At 45.0% G+C, this 12,462-nt stretch overlaps 1 protein-coding gene across 2 annotated transcripts in view; it reads left to right on the top strand.

Annotated features, from left to right (window-relative positions):
- ltbp1 (latent transforming growth factor beta binding protein 1) overlaps positions 1 to 12,462 on the top strand; it is a 133,089-nt gene that overhangs the window by 21,151 nt on the left and 99,476 nt on the right. The window lies entirely within an intron of this gene.

Consider the following 12,462-nt stretch of genomic DNA (forward strand, 5'->3'; position numbering starts at 1 on the left):
CTCATTTACAATTGCGACCAGGCCAAGATAAAGCAAAGCAGTTCGACACATACAACAACACAGAGTTACACATGGAGTAAAACAAACATACAGTCAATAATACAGTAGAAAAATAAGTATATATACAATGTGAGCAAATGAGGTGAGATAAGGGAGGTAAAGGCAAAAAACGGCCATGGTGGTGAAGTAAATACAATATAGCAAGTAAAACACTGGCATGGTAGATTTGCAGTGGAAGAATGTGCAAAGTAGAAATAGAAATAATGGGGTGCAAAGGAGCAAAATAAATAAATACAGTAGGGGAAGAGGTAGTTGTTTGGGCTAAATTATAGATGGGCTATATACAGGTGCAATGATCTGTGAGCTGCTCTGACAGCTGGTGCTTAAAGCTAGTGAGGGAGATAAGTGTTTCCAGAGAAGTATACAGAGTATACAGAGAAGAGAGTCGGCCCAAGAATTGAACCCTGTGGCACCCCCATAGAGACTGCCAGAGGCCTGGACAACAGGCCCTCCGATTTGACACACTGAACTCTATCAGAGAAGTAGTTGGTGAACCAGGCGAGGCAATCATTTGAGAAACCAAGGCTATGGAGTCTGCCGATGAGGATGTGATGATTGACAGAGTCAAAAGCCTTGGCCAGGTCAATGAATACGGCTGCACAGTATTGTTTCTTATCGATGGCGGTTGAGATATCATTTAGGACCTTGAGCGTGGCTGAGGTGCACCCATGACCAGCTCTGAAACCAGATTGCATAGCGGAGAAGGTGCGGTGGGTTTCGAAATGGTCGGTAATCTGTTTGTTGACTTGGCTTTCGAAGATCTTAGAAAGGCAGGGTAGGATAGGTCTGTAGCAGTTTGGGTCAAGAGTGTCCCCCCCTTTGAAGAGGGGGATGACCGCAGCTGCTTTCCAATCTTTGGGAATTTCAGACAACACGAAAGAGAGGTTGAACAGGCTAGTAATAGGGGTTGCAACAATTTCGACAGATAATTTTAGAAAGAAAGGGTCCAGATTGTCTAGCCCGGCTGATTTGTAGCGGTCCAGATTTTGCAGCTCTTTCAGAACATCAGCTGACTGGATTTTGGAGAAGGAGTAATGGGGAAGGCTTAGGCAAGTTGCTGTGGGGGGTGCAGTGCTGTTGACCGGGGTAGGGGTAGCCAGGTGGAAAGCATGGCCAGCCGTAGAAAAATGCTTATTGAAATTCTCAATTATAGTGGATTTATCTGTGGTGACAGAGTTTCTTATCCTCAGTGCAGTGGGCAGCTGGGAGGAGGTGTTCTTATTCTCCATGGACTTTACAGTGTTCCAGAACTTTTTTGAGTTTGTGTTGCAGGAAGCAAATTTCTGCTTGGAAAAGCTAGCCTTGGCTTTTCTAACTGCCTGTGTATATTGGTTTCTAACTTCCCTGAAAAGTTGCATATCACGGGGGCTGTTTGATGCTAATGCAGAACGCCACAGGATGTTTTGTGTTGGTTAAGGGCAGTCAGGTCTGGAGAGAACCAAGGGCTATATCTGTTCCTGGTTCTAAATTTCTTGAAATGGGGCATGCTTATTTAAGATGGTGAGGAAGGCATTTAAAAAAAATAACCAGGCATCCTCTACTGACGGGATGAGGTCAATATCCTTCCAGGATACCCGGGCCAGGTCGATTAGAAAGGCCTGCGCGCTGAAGTGTTTCAGGGAGCGTTTGACAGTGATGAGTGGAGGTCGTTTGACCGCTGACCCATTACGGATGCAGGCAATGAGGCAGTCATCGCTCAGATCTTGGTTGAAAACAGCAGAGGTGTATTTAGAGGGCAAGTTGTTTAGGATGATATCTATGAGGGTGCCCGTGTTTATGGCTTTGGGGTGGTACCTGGTAGGTTCATTGATAATTTGTGTGAGATTGAGGGCATCAAGCTTAGATTGTAGGATGGCTGGGGTGTTAAGCATGTTCCAGTTTAGGTCGCCTAGCAGCACGAGCTCTGAAGATAGATGGGGGGCAATCAGTTCACATATGGTGTCCAGAGCACAGCTGGGGGCAGAGGGTGGTCTATAGCAGGCGGCAACGGTGAGAGACTTGTTTTTAGAGAGGTGGATTTTTTAAAGTAGAAGTTCAAATTGTTTGGGTACAGACCTGGATAGTAGGACAGAACTCTGCAGGCTATCTGCAGTAGATTGCAACACCGCCCCCTTTGGCCGTTCTATCTTGTCTGAAAATGTTGTAGTTAGGGATGGAGATTTCAGAGTTTTTGGTGGTCTTCCTAAGCCAGGATTCAGACACAGCTAGGACATCCGGGTTGGCAGAGTGTGCTAAAGCAGTGAATAAAACAAATTTAGGGAGGAGGCTTCTAATGTTAACATGCATGAAACCAAGGCTATTACGGTTACAGAAGTCATCAAAAGAGAGCGCCTGGGGAATAGGAGTGGAGCTAGGCAATGCAGGGCCTGGATTCACCTCTACATCACCAGAGGAACAGAAGAGTAGGATAAGGTTACGGATAAAAGCTATGAGAATTGGTCGTCTAGGACGTCCGGAACAGAGAGTAAAAGGAGCAGGTTTCTGGGGGTGTTAAAATAGCTTCAAGGTATAATGTACAGACAATGGTATAGTAGGATGTGAATACAGTGGAGGTAAACCTAGGCATTGAGTGATGATGAGAAAGATATAGTCTCTAGAAACATCATTAAAAACAGATGATGTCATCGCATGTGTGGGTGGTGGAACTGAAAGGTTGGATAAGGTATAATGAGCAGAGCTAGAGGCTCTACAGTGAAATAAACCACTAAACACTAACCAGAACAGCAATGGACAAGGCATATTGACATTAAGGAGAGGCATGCTTAGCCGAGTCATCCTTAGGGTCCAGTGAGTAGTGAGGTTGTTTGGGGTCACGGCGATTCAGACAGCTTGCCGGGCCATGGGTAGCAAGCTGGGAGAGGATGGAGGTCTGTTTTTAGCCACCTCGTGTGTTTCCGTCAGTAGATTAGTGGGGTTCCGTGTGGTAGAGGGGACCAATCCAATTGGCAAAATAGTTGTAGTTATAGTGGCCCAAGAAAATTGTCCGATAGACCTATTCAGATAGCAGCCGATAAGACAAGATGTAAATATATATATACACGGGACACGACAAGACGAGGACAAAGGACGTCTGACTGCTATGCCATCTTGGAATGCTTTATCATGGTTTGAAAGATGTGCGTAATTCCCGTCCATATAATACAGTATAATACAATACAGTACAGTAATACAGTTCACACTCAAAAAGATTAGCAAACTGGAGCTATTTTCATTCATTTACCCAAACGAGCATATAGCTAGCTACATCTATGGGCTTTTATGTTTTTCTGTTGTGCGTAATGTGCAGTAGCCTATATGATATATGTATTGGATAACGGCACAATCATTTGGCCTTTTTTGGGCTTGGGCTCATTAAATGTCTTTAATATAGTGTTCATAAAATGTATTTAATGTGTATCTGCCCCTTTCCTTTCCTTTAATGACTCATCAGGATCAGGTAGCATCAGGCTTAAAAGTCTATTTATATGCTTTATAATACATTTCAATGACACTTCCGGTTTTGAAAGACCGGGTTACCCGGGAGAAAAGTTATTTATTCTCGGGATGGAACATTTGTAAAATACCAGGAAAATATTCAACCCTAGTATTCACTCACATATACATATTTACTGGACATACTAGTATTCACTCACATACACAGGCATATTCACATTCATAAAGCACTCACACAGAGACATCAAACAAACTTTCTCACTTACTCACTCTCTCATACACAGACGTGCACATGTATTCACATACGAAAACAGAATGGCTATTTAAGAAGCGGTGGTGGAAAGAGGTGGCTATTTACAAGGCTATCACATTCTGTTTATTTATACTGTGCCAGGGGGCCTGTGGATGGGCTAGGATATGAGCCGTGTGCCGAATGACTGTTCCTCTTGTCCCTCACCTCACCCAACAGTCCTCTTTCTATTACCACGTACTGTGGCCTGCCTCGAGCCCCGGTGTGGACTGGGATCCCAGCACATAGACTGCCAATCAGACAGGAAGAGTCTTGGCCTATACTTTCAACCTTCAACCCAACATGACTCCTCCACTGAGCTCTCAGATGGAACATCAACAGAAACCTGCTCTTCCTGTGACCTTGCCCATCCTAGAGGACTTTGGGCTTCCTCATACATGTCCCAGTTCTCATTAGACCACCAGTGTAAATATTAGCTCTTTTATGCAGGGTGAACTTTGCCCTGGGTTCATTTTTTTATTTAATGGGTGGTATTCCCCCTCCAGTCCCAGTGGTATGCATTCACAGTTGCGTGTGAAATTGCCTTTTAATAGGCAGCCATTGGGTTGAGGTAGTGGAATGCGCTCTCCTCCCTACCCATGACTTTCTACTGTAAGAGGAAAGAGACTGCCCATGTAACAGATTGTCCCCTCTCAGGTTTCCCAGCGCATGATTGTTGGAAGCCTGGTAATCTCACCTGGTGCTCCTTAAACAATAATTATTCTTGGAAAGGCCAGGACTATCTGGCCTTTGAAATGTATCAGTCATGTCTTGTAAAGATGAAGAAAGCCTCTCTCATTTCATTTCCCCTCAACTTAAATGCAGATTATCTGCTTGTACCCTGCCAGGTTTCTGGTGTAAAAGAGTGGAATTTGCGTTAATGTGGTCAAGACTGACGTAAGAAATTGTTAGGGGATTTTATATTCAATGTGAATCTAGACAGAAATGCTTTCATTTTTATTTGCATTCCCCCATTGTAGGGAATTTTAAAGGAGTCATTCCTCCCTCAGAAATCCTCTTTTCCTGATATAAAGTATTTTTTTCAGGGTATTTTCCCAGTTTGTGTGGAGCCATTTACAATGTAAAATCTATTTCAGATGACTTATTTACGCAGTGGCAGCTCCCTTTCATTTAGCACTGAATTGATGTGTTTGTAAAGAGAGAAATGCTCATCAGTCATTATGTTGTGTGTTGTTAACACCAGAGAATCCTTTGGATTTCATTTTAGCAATCTCCCTGGGACATTGAGCGTTTCCATCCCTGGGACTTTCAGCGTTTCTATCGCTGGGATTAAGCAGAGATAAGCTGCTTATCTTGAATAAAGTCATACTGCATGATCAGAATTCGGAGCACATGCCCCATGTGACTGCAGGCAAGCTCTGGCATTTACACACTCAGTAGATGGGCCCACTGTATATAATTGACCTATTTGGAAAGATAAATGATGTGAAATATGCCTCTAACCAGCCCTTGGGCAATCATATCCCACCCCTCCATTTGGAGTTTAAATATTAGACGATGGAATTGCCAGGCTTTTCCCGAAGCTAGCAGCTGGCCAAACAGAGGAGTATAGATAGATCTATTCAGATTGACATTTATTTTTACGCCCATGCTCGCCAGAGGAACCGGCTGAAATAAATTTACGGCCGATTTTCACCACACTTCAACGCTAAATGACACAAGGCCCATGCTGGCTAGAGGTCACAATGCATGCAACCTCAAAAAGTCTCACCAAAGAAGAAGAAAATTGAGTGTAGAAAATCTATTTGGATAGCCATCTATGCAGTCTTTATTGCGCCCATTTTTTTAAATTTAACTGCTACGATGAATAATTCCCCCAGGGTTTCTGGGGCTGCTGAGCGATGCTGCAGTCCCTTTATTGTGGTTTTTAATGAGGCATTAAATTCAGACCTTACAGTGAGCAATTTCACTGTAGCCCCCTTTTTACCTGCTATCACTCGGCCCAGAGGGACGTGGACACTCCAGCAGCAGCCCTCTGACGCACTCTTTGGCTGCATCAAAGGCACCTCCCCTCTAAAATGACTTGTCATCATCTAGTAGAGGTGGACCATCATTGTTGAACTGTCCTCATCGATTTGAGAGTTTACAATTCATCTGTCTTGATTGACAGTGAGTGGTTATCACTCTGTTTGCCACCACATGAGTCAACAGTTGACATTGTGGTGTCCTTATCTTACGCTCTGGCAAGCTGTGTCATTACACAAACTGAAGCTCAATAGCAACTCAAAAGAATGCAGATGCCACTACAGTGGGGGACAGACAGGGATAGACCGGAGGACTCCCTGACTGGGGGTGCTGCAGCTTCAGCTTCAGCTTAGGGAATATGTTGCCCTCTGTTCTATCAATGCCAGTTCTGACCTAATCATCCTTACATCTTTAATGGCTCTCTAGTCCTCTGTAGGTGCAGTCTTACTGCAAGGTAAGAGTTTAGGAGGCCAATGTTATTTGATAGTGCTTGTTTAGAGTTGCAGAGTATATACTGAAATGTAAAAAGACTCCCACAAGTATGCTGTGTTTTTACAAACGTACCATCGCTGGATATCTAAGTTGGCAGTGATTTATTGAAAAATATACTCATATACTTATTATTTCCGAACTTCAACTACGCAAAAGGATGGTTCCCTGTGTATTTGCATCCTTACAGCCCCAGACACAATAATGTTTCTGCATGTTGTCTTCGTTGATCATTTTTGTGAGGGGAGATGTCTTGAAGCAGTCCTGCACAGGTGCTGAACTCTTTAGGTTCTCTAGCTTGTTGGTTTTTTCTAGAAATACAACCCAGTCTCCTTTTTTAAGCCGTAGCTGTAGAAATGTATGAGAAGTAAGCCTCCATTTGGGTGGGTTGGCTTGTCCGTCTCCAGACTCCTGTCAGAAGTCCTCAGAAAAACACCTTGGTGGTGTTGTGGTAGGCAGTGTAGACGGAGGGGGAGACACAGGTATCCCCTCACCAATTACAGCTGAGAGAGAGGCCGAGACCAGCAGTCCCCTCAATCAGGGGATAACATGACAAATCTCTGCTTTGATGGATGTCGTCTGTGAGAAGCTCGCAACCTGCCAACTGGCCTCAGAACTCGTTCCACACCAGCATTCCTCAAGTCTTCATGTGCAGGAAAACCACATCTCTAGGAGAGAAAAAAAAATGGCAAGCACCCATCAGTCCCTCTCCCTACAGGGAAATCATTTGTCCTGCAAATTGTTTGAAACACACCCCAGTGTTTTGATGATGTCTCAAGGCCAAGAATCCCCTCCATGCTCCTTGGGGTTGTTGAAGTTAGTGAGTTCAGGGGGAACTTTACAAGAATAGTAGCCCATCGTAACCTTCTGTACAGTGAGTAGGCATTTTATTCATGGGTCTGGTAAAAATACAACCTTGATTGTAAAAATGTTCCCACATTTTTAATATGTTCTGTATGTTTTCACAGTTGTTTTTCTTCTACTTGAGCCCAACTGAAGCTTGGCTAGCCAGTCTAAGTGAGTTATGGTCTTGTATATTAGGAATGATACAACAGAACCTTTACACCTGTGGTACAGGAGAAAGGAGAGTTGGTGGGTGGTATGCTGAAGGCCTATACGGCCCATTCAATTGGCATGTCCCTTAACAGTAAACCTGATAAGCAGCTGTGAACTGATAGTACCACCTAAACTCAAAAGATTTTCAATGTTTTTTTTGCGTTACTGTGCCTCTTTTTAAAGTAGAGCAGTTTAATCGACCTCAACGTTTTATTTATCAAAATATATTTTGATAAGTAGCTTGTGTCGAGATTGACTAAGGCGACCTTGTACCGCACACAATCTTTTTCAAACAACTTCAAATGAATTGATGTAATCCTCCTCTGTGTTTCTCAGTGTTTCTCAGTGGAGCTAATTGATATGTTGGAGACGGCTAGGGTAAGAGCTGAACTTTTTGCTAAAGTCAATGGGCCAAATAGGAGCATGTGGAAGAGCTTAACACATATCTCCCAGTATTTACTGCAAGTGTTCCCGTCAAATAAAAAAATCGGGGGAAAGAAAGCCGCTAGGTTTTATTGCTGGGGAAATAAACGTAAAGGTTTCTTTGTCTTTGTTGAGGGTAACCCTGGGAAAAGTCTTTCTGGGCCCTGGGTGGCACAGAATCTGGTTGGTTGGTGACCCGTAAAATATCTCTCACAGACAACTTAGATTAGGCAAGCTCATGGTTTCAGGATGGCAAGTTAGGCCAAAGTGCACATTTACCCCATAGTCTGGCCTCTCACTCCCTCTGAACTACAATGAAACCAAACTATGTCAACAATACACAAGAATATAAAATACAGGTTGTCCATTCTGCATGGAGATAAATAGACTCTCCAATGTCTGTCCTGTTGTCTGAGGGTTGGTTTTGCCATATTCCCTCCAATAAAGGGGAGAATTACTGTCACTTTTTAGTCTGCTCTCCAAGCAGGGCTGTGATGTAACCGGGGGGCTGGAATATGTTTCTCCTTTGTTCCAACACATTGCATCAGGCAGGCGTTAGAGCATGGCAGACGCTGCAGATTAGATCACCGCAGGGAATTTGGAAAGAGAGACAGGAGAGAAAGACAACTGAGGACTATTGTGAAATACACCCTGTAGTCCCTCTCTCTCTCTCTTTCTCTCTCTCTCTCTCTCTCTCTCTCTCTCTCTCTCTCTCTCTCTCTCTCTCTCTCTCTCAATTAAATTCCATTCTCACCCTCTCGTTCTTTTTTTTGTATTTGAATCTTTCTGGCAGTGAGCCTCTCTCTGACTTTCTCCCCTACCATAAACTCCTTTTCCCCTACCCTCTTTCTGTCCTCTTTTGAGATTCGTCTGAGTCTGCATCTCTTGTAAACTCTTCCTAATTTCTTCATTTTGGTATAGAATGCATGTTGGGCCACTATCAACAACACATCCCACAACAATGCTTCCATTCTACAGTTGCCAATGGGAGAAGACGGGTGCGTCCACTTAGTTTTGCTCCTACATAAAACCAACCTTATCCTAGCTAATCCACATAGATACAGTCGCAAGCATACCGAATAGTCTATATATAGGCCGATAATTATTTTATAACGGGAGGAATGTACTGTATGAGCTGTAGGTGTTTGGTTTCTGCCCCCAGGGGACCATAAAGGAATGTCAGATACTGGAATTACAGCCAATAAAACGGCATCACATAGAAACCCATAAACAGTTAATAACAGAAAATGGCAAATAGCTATATAACCAGCCATGCATACTGTAGCCTGTGGGCCATGCTTGCATTTGACAGTGAGAGGCTTTGGTTTACAACTCACGGTCTTGTAGCAAAGAAACCCAAGTATTGGTTTGTTGTGACAGTCTACCTCACCATGACTGTACTGGTACATGAAAGACTGCAGAAGTTAAACAACACTCACCCAGTAAGTTGGAGGTGGAGATAGGGGGGGGGGGGGGGGGGGGGGGGGGGTGAAAGCAGGCACATGAGAAGCCTTACTGCTGTTGTTCAGCCCCTGATGCCCCCCCCAACACCCCGCCACCACCACCCATAGGATCAAACAAAAGATGAAACCCAGCCAGATTCCTTGAAGTCCCATTGTTTGATAGTCTGTGAGTGTGCATTAGGGAGAGGGAGGAATGGAAGGGGAGAAGATGAATGGGAGGAGTTTACTCACAGTAATTGACACTGGCATTTGTCATCACAATATCCTCTTTTTCTTTTCTTCCTGACACAATCTCTGTTGTCTGTTGTGAACGTGATGAGGGGCTACATGTCACACATGGTGGTTGTGGTGGCAGGCAGAGCCCGGTCTAATTAGCACAGAGAGAGTGAGTAGAGGCCCTGTTGAGATGGACTCGCATGAGATGAGATGATCACAAAAGGGGTCAACAGTCAAGGTCAAGCTCACAGCCACAGGTGGCCTTGAGTGACAACTTCATTGTATGTGTGCGGGTGTGTGTGTCTGTGTGTGGAGGACGAGTCTGTCACAAGTGTGTTTATTTTATGTTAGATGTATATACAGTACTTATTGCAATAGCTTGAGGGAGGCTTCTAGCTAGCTGTTCAAATTACATTTTAATTACATACATTTTTTATGGAAATGGGGACTTGGCTATGCCTCTGTTAATGGTAGCTATTTCTCAGCCAGTACATTGTTGTCTCCATATGAAGATTGTTCAGTGCTCTGATAAGTCTGAACGTCTCCAATGTTTTGTCTCTTTATCCTCCCCCTTTATAAACCATTTAGAAACGGCTCTCAACACCACCCATATTGTTGTGCTCTTTTCTCTCCTGTCAAAAATAAATGTATTTTTGTCCTTTGTCCTCTGTTACCATGACCCAGACCTGTCTGAGTGGTTTTAGTTTGGCAGCTGACAATTTGATACGGTTATGCTGTGAAGAAAAAACCTCTACTACTGCTGTCTCGCTCAGCAGCCCTGCACCAGATTACCAGATTTCTCTTCCTCCCGTGTAAACAAGTCACATTTCATTTGGACTGAGGGACATTTAGCAGAGTGGTTAATAGAGAGGCTTTGCAGGGCTGCTTTTGGAGGGTTTTGTTCTACTTCAACTCTTACGTTATCCTCACCCTCCTCTCCTTGCCCACTCACCCCCAATTCTGCTCTCCATACCCCCTTGCCAACCACACCCTGTTGTCCTTTCACTCTGTCTGTCATGTTTGTTGGGCCTTGTCAGGGGGACTACAGGGTGGTCTCGTTGTTTTGGACCAGCTCCGACCCCTTCCTCTCTGCCCTCCCTCTTCCAGTGTTGAGGATGTGTCTGGGTTTCCTCACCCGTCTCACTGGGGGAGATTCGGTTAGGTTCATTCTCTGGGTTTCTGGCCGGTGCTTTGTCTCATGTCCCTCTCCCTTAGTGGGAGGACATGAGATGACTGACGCCATGATTTAAGTCCCGTAGCCCCCCCCCCCCCCCCCCCCCCCCCCCCCCCCCCCCCCCCCCCCATAATCTTCGCCTTGGGAGCAACAAAAGAAACGTCCCTTTTTCAGGACCCTGTCTTTCAAAGATAATTCGTAAAAATCCAAATAACTTCACAGATCTTAATTGGAAAGGGTTGAAACACTGTTTCCCATGCTTGTTCAATGAACAATAAACAATTAATGAACATGCCCCTGTGGAACGGTCGTTAAGACACTAACAGCTTACAGACGGTAGGCAATTAAGGTCACAGTTATGAAAACTTAGGACACTAAAGAGGCCTTTCTACTGACTCTGAAAAGCACCAAAAGAAAGATGCCCAGGGTCCCTGCTCATCTGTGTGAATGTGCCTTAGGCATGCTGCAAGGAGGCATGAGGACTGCAGATGTGGCCAGGGCAATAAATTGCAATGTCCGTACTGTGAGACGCCTAAGACAGTGCTACAGGGAGACAGGACGGACAGCTGATCGTCCTCGCAGTGGCAGACCACGTGTAACAACACCTGCGCAGGATCAGTACATCCGAACATCACACCTGCGGGACAGGTACAGGATGGCAACAACAACTGCCCGGGTTACACCAGGAACACACAATCCCTCCATCAGTGCTCAGACTGTCCGCAATAGGCTGAGAGAGGCTGGACTGAGGGCTTGTAGGCCTGTTGTAAGGCAGGTCCTCACCGGCAGGTAGCCTAGTGGTTAGAGCGTTGGACTAGTAACTGAAAGGTTGCAAGATCAAATCCCCGAGCTGACAAGGTAAAAATCTGTCGTTCTTCCCCTGAACAAGGCAGTTAACCCACTGTTCCCCTGTAGGCCATCATTGAAAATAAGAAGTTGTTCTTAACTGACTTGCCTAGTTAAATAAAGGTAAATAAAAAATGTTTTAAACATCACCGGCAACCCGTTGTTGCCGGTGGGCACAAACCCACCGTCGCTGGACCAGACAGGACTGGCAAAAAGTGCACTTCACTGACGAGTCGTGGTTTTATCTCACCAGGGGTGTTGGTCGGATTTGCGTTTATCATTGAAGGAATGAGCGTTACACCGAGGCCAGTGCTCTGGAGCGGGATCGATTTGGAGGTGGAGGGTCCGTCATGGTCTGGGGCGGTGTGTCACAGCATCATCGGACTGAGCTTGTTGTCATTGCAGGCAATCTCCACGCTGTACATTACAGGGAAGACATCCTCCTCCCTCATTTGGTAACCTTCCTGCAGGCTCATCCTGACATGACCCTCCAGCATGACAATGCCACCAGCCATTCTGCTCGTTCTGTGCGTGATTTCCTGCAAGACAGGAATGTCAGTGTTCTGCCATGGCGAAGAGCCCGGATCTCAATCCCATTGAGCACGTCTGGGACCTGTTGGATTGGAGGGTGAGGGCTAGGGCCATTCCCCCCAGAAATGTCCGGGAACTTGCAGGTGCCTTGGTGGAAGAGTGGGGTAACATCTCACAGCAAGAACTGGCAAATCTGGTGCAGTCCATGAAGAGGAGATGCACTGTAGTACTTAATGCAGCTGGTGGCCACACCAGATACTGACTGTTACTTTTGATTTTGACCCCCCCCCCCCCCCTTTGTTCAGGGACAGGTTTCTGTTAGTCACATGTCTGTGGAACTTGTTCAGTTTATGTCTCAGTTGTTGAATCTTGTTATGTTCATACAAATATTTACACATGTTAATTTTGCTGAAAATAAACACAGTTGACAGTGAGAGGACGTTTCTTTTTGTGTTTAATTGTTCATGTATTATTTCAAGGACGTGAACACAGTGGAT

This window comes from Salvelinus namaycush, chromosome 4 (assembly GCF_016432855.1).
Source record: "Salvelinus namaycush isolate Seneca chromosome 4, SaNama_1.0, whole genome shotgun sequence".
Taxonomy (NCBI): domain Eukaryota; kingdom Metazoa; phylum Chordata; class Actinopteri; order Salmoniformes; family Salmonidae; genus Salvelinus; species Salvelinus namaycush.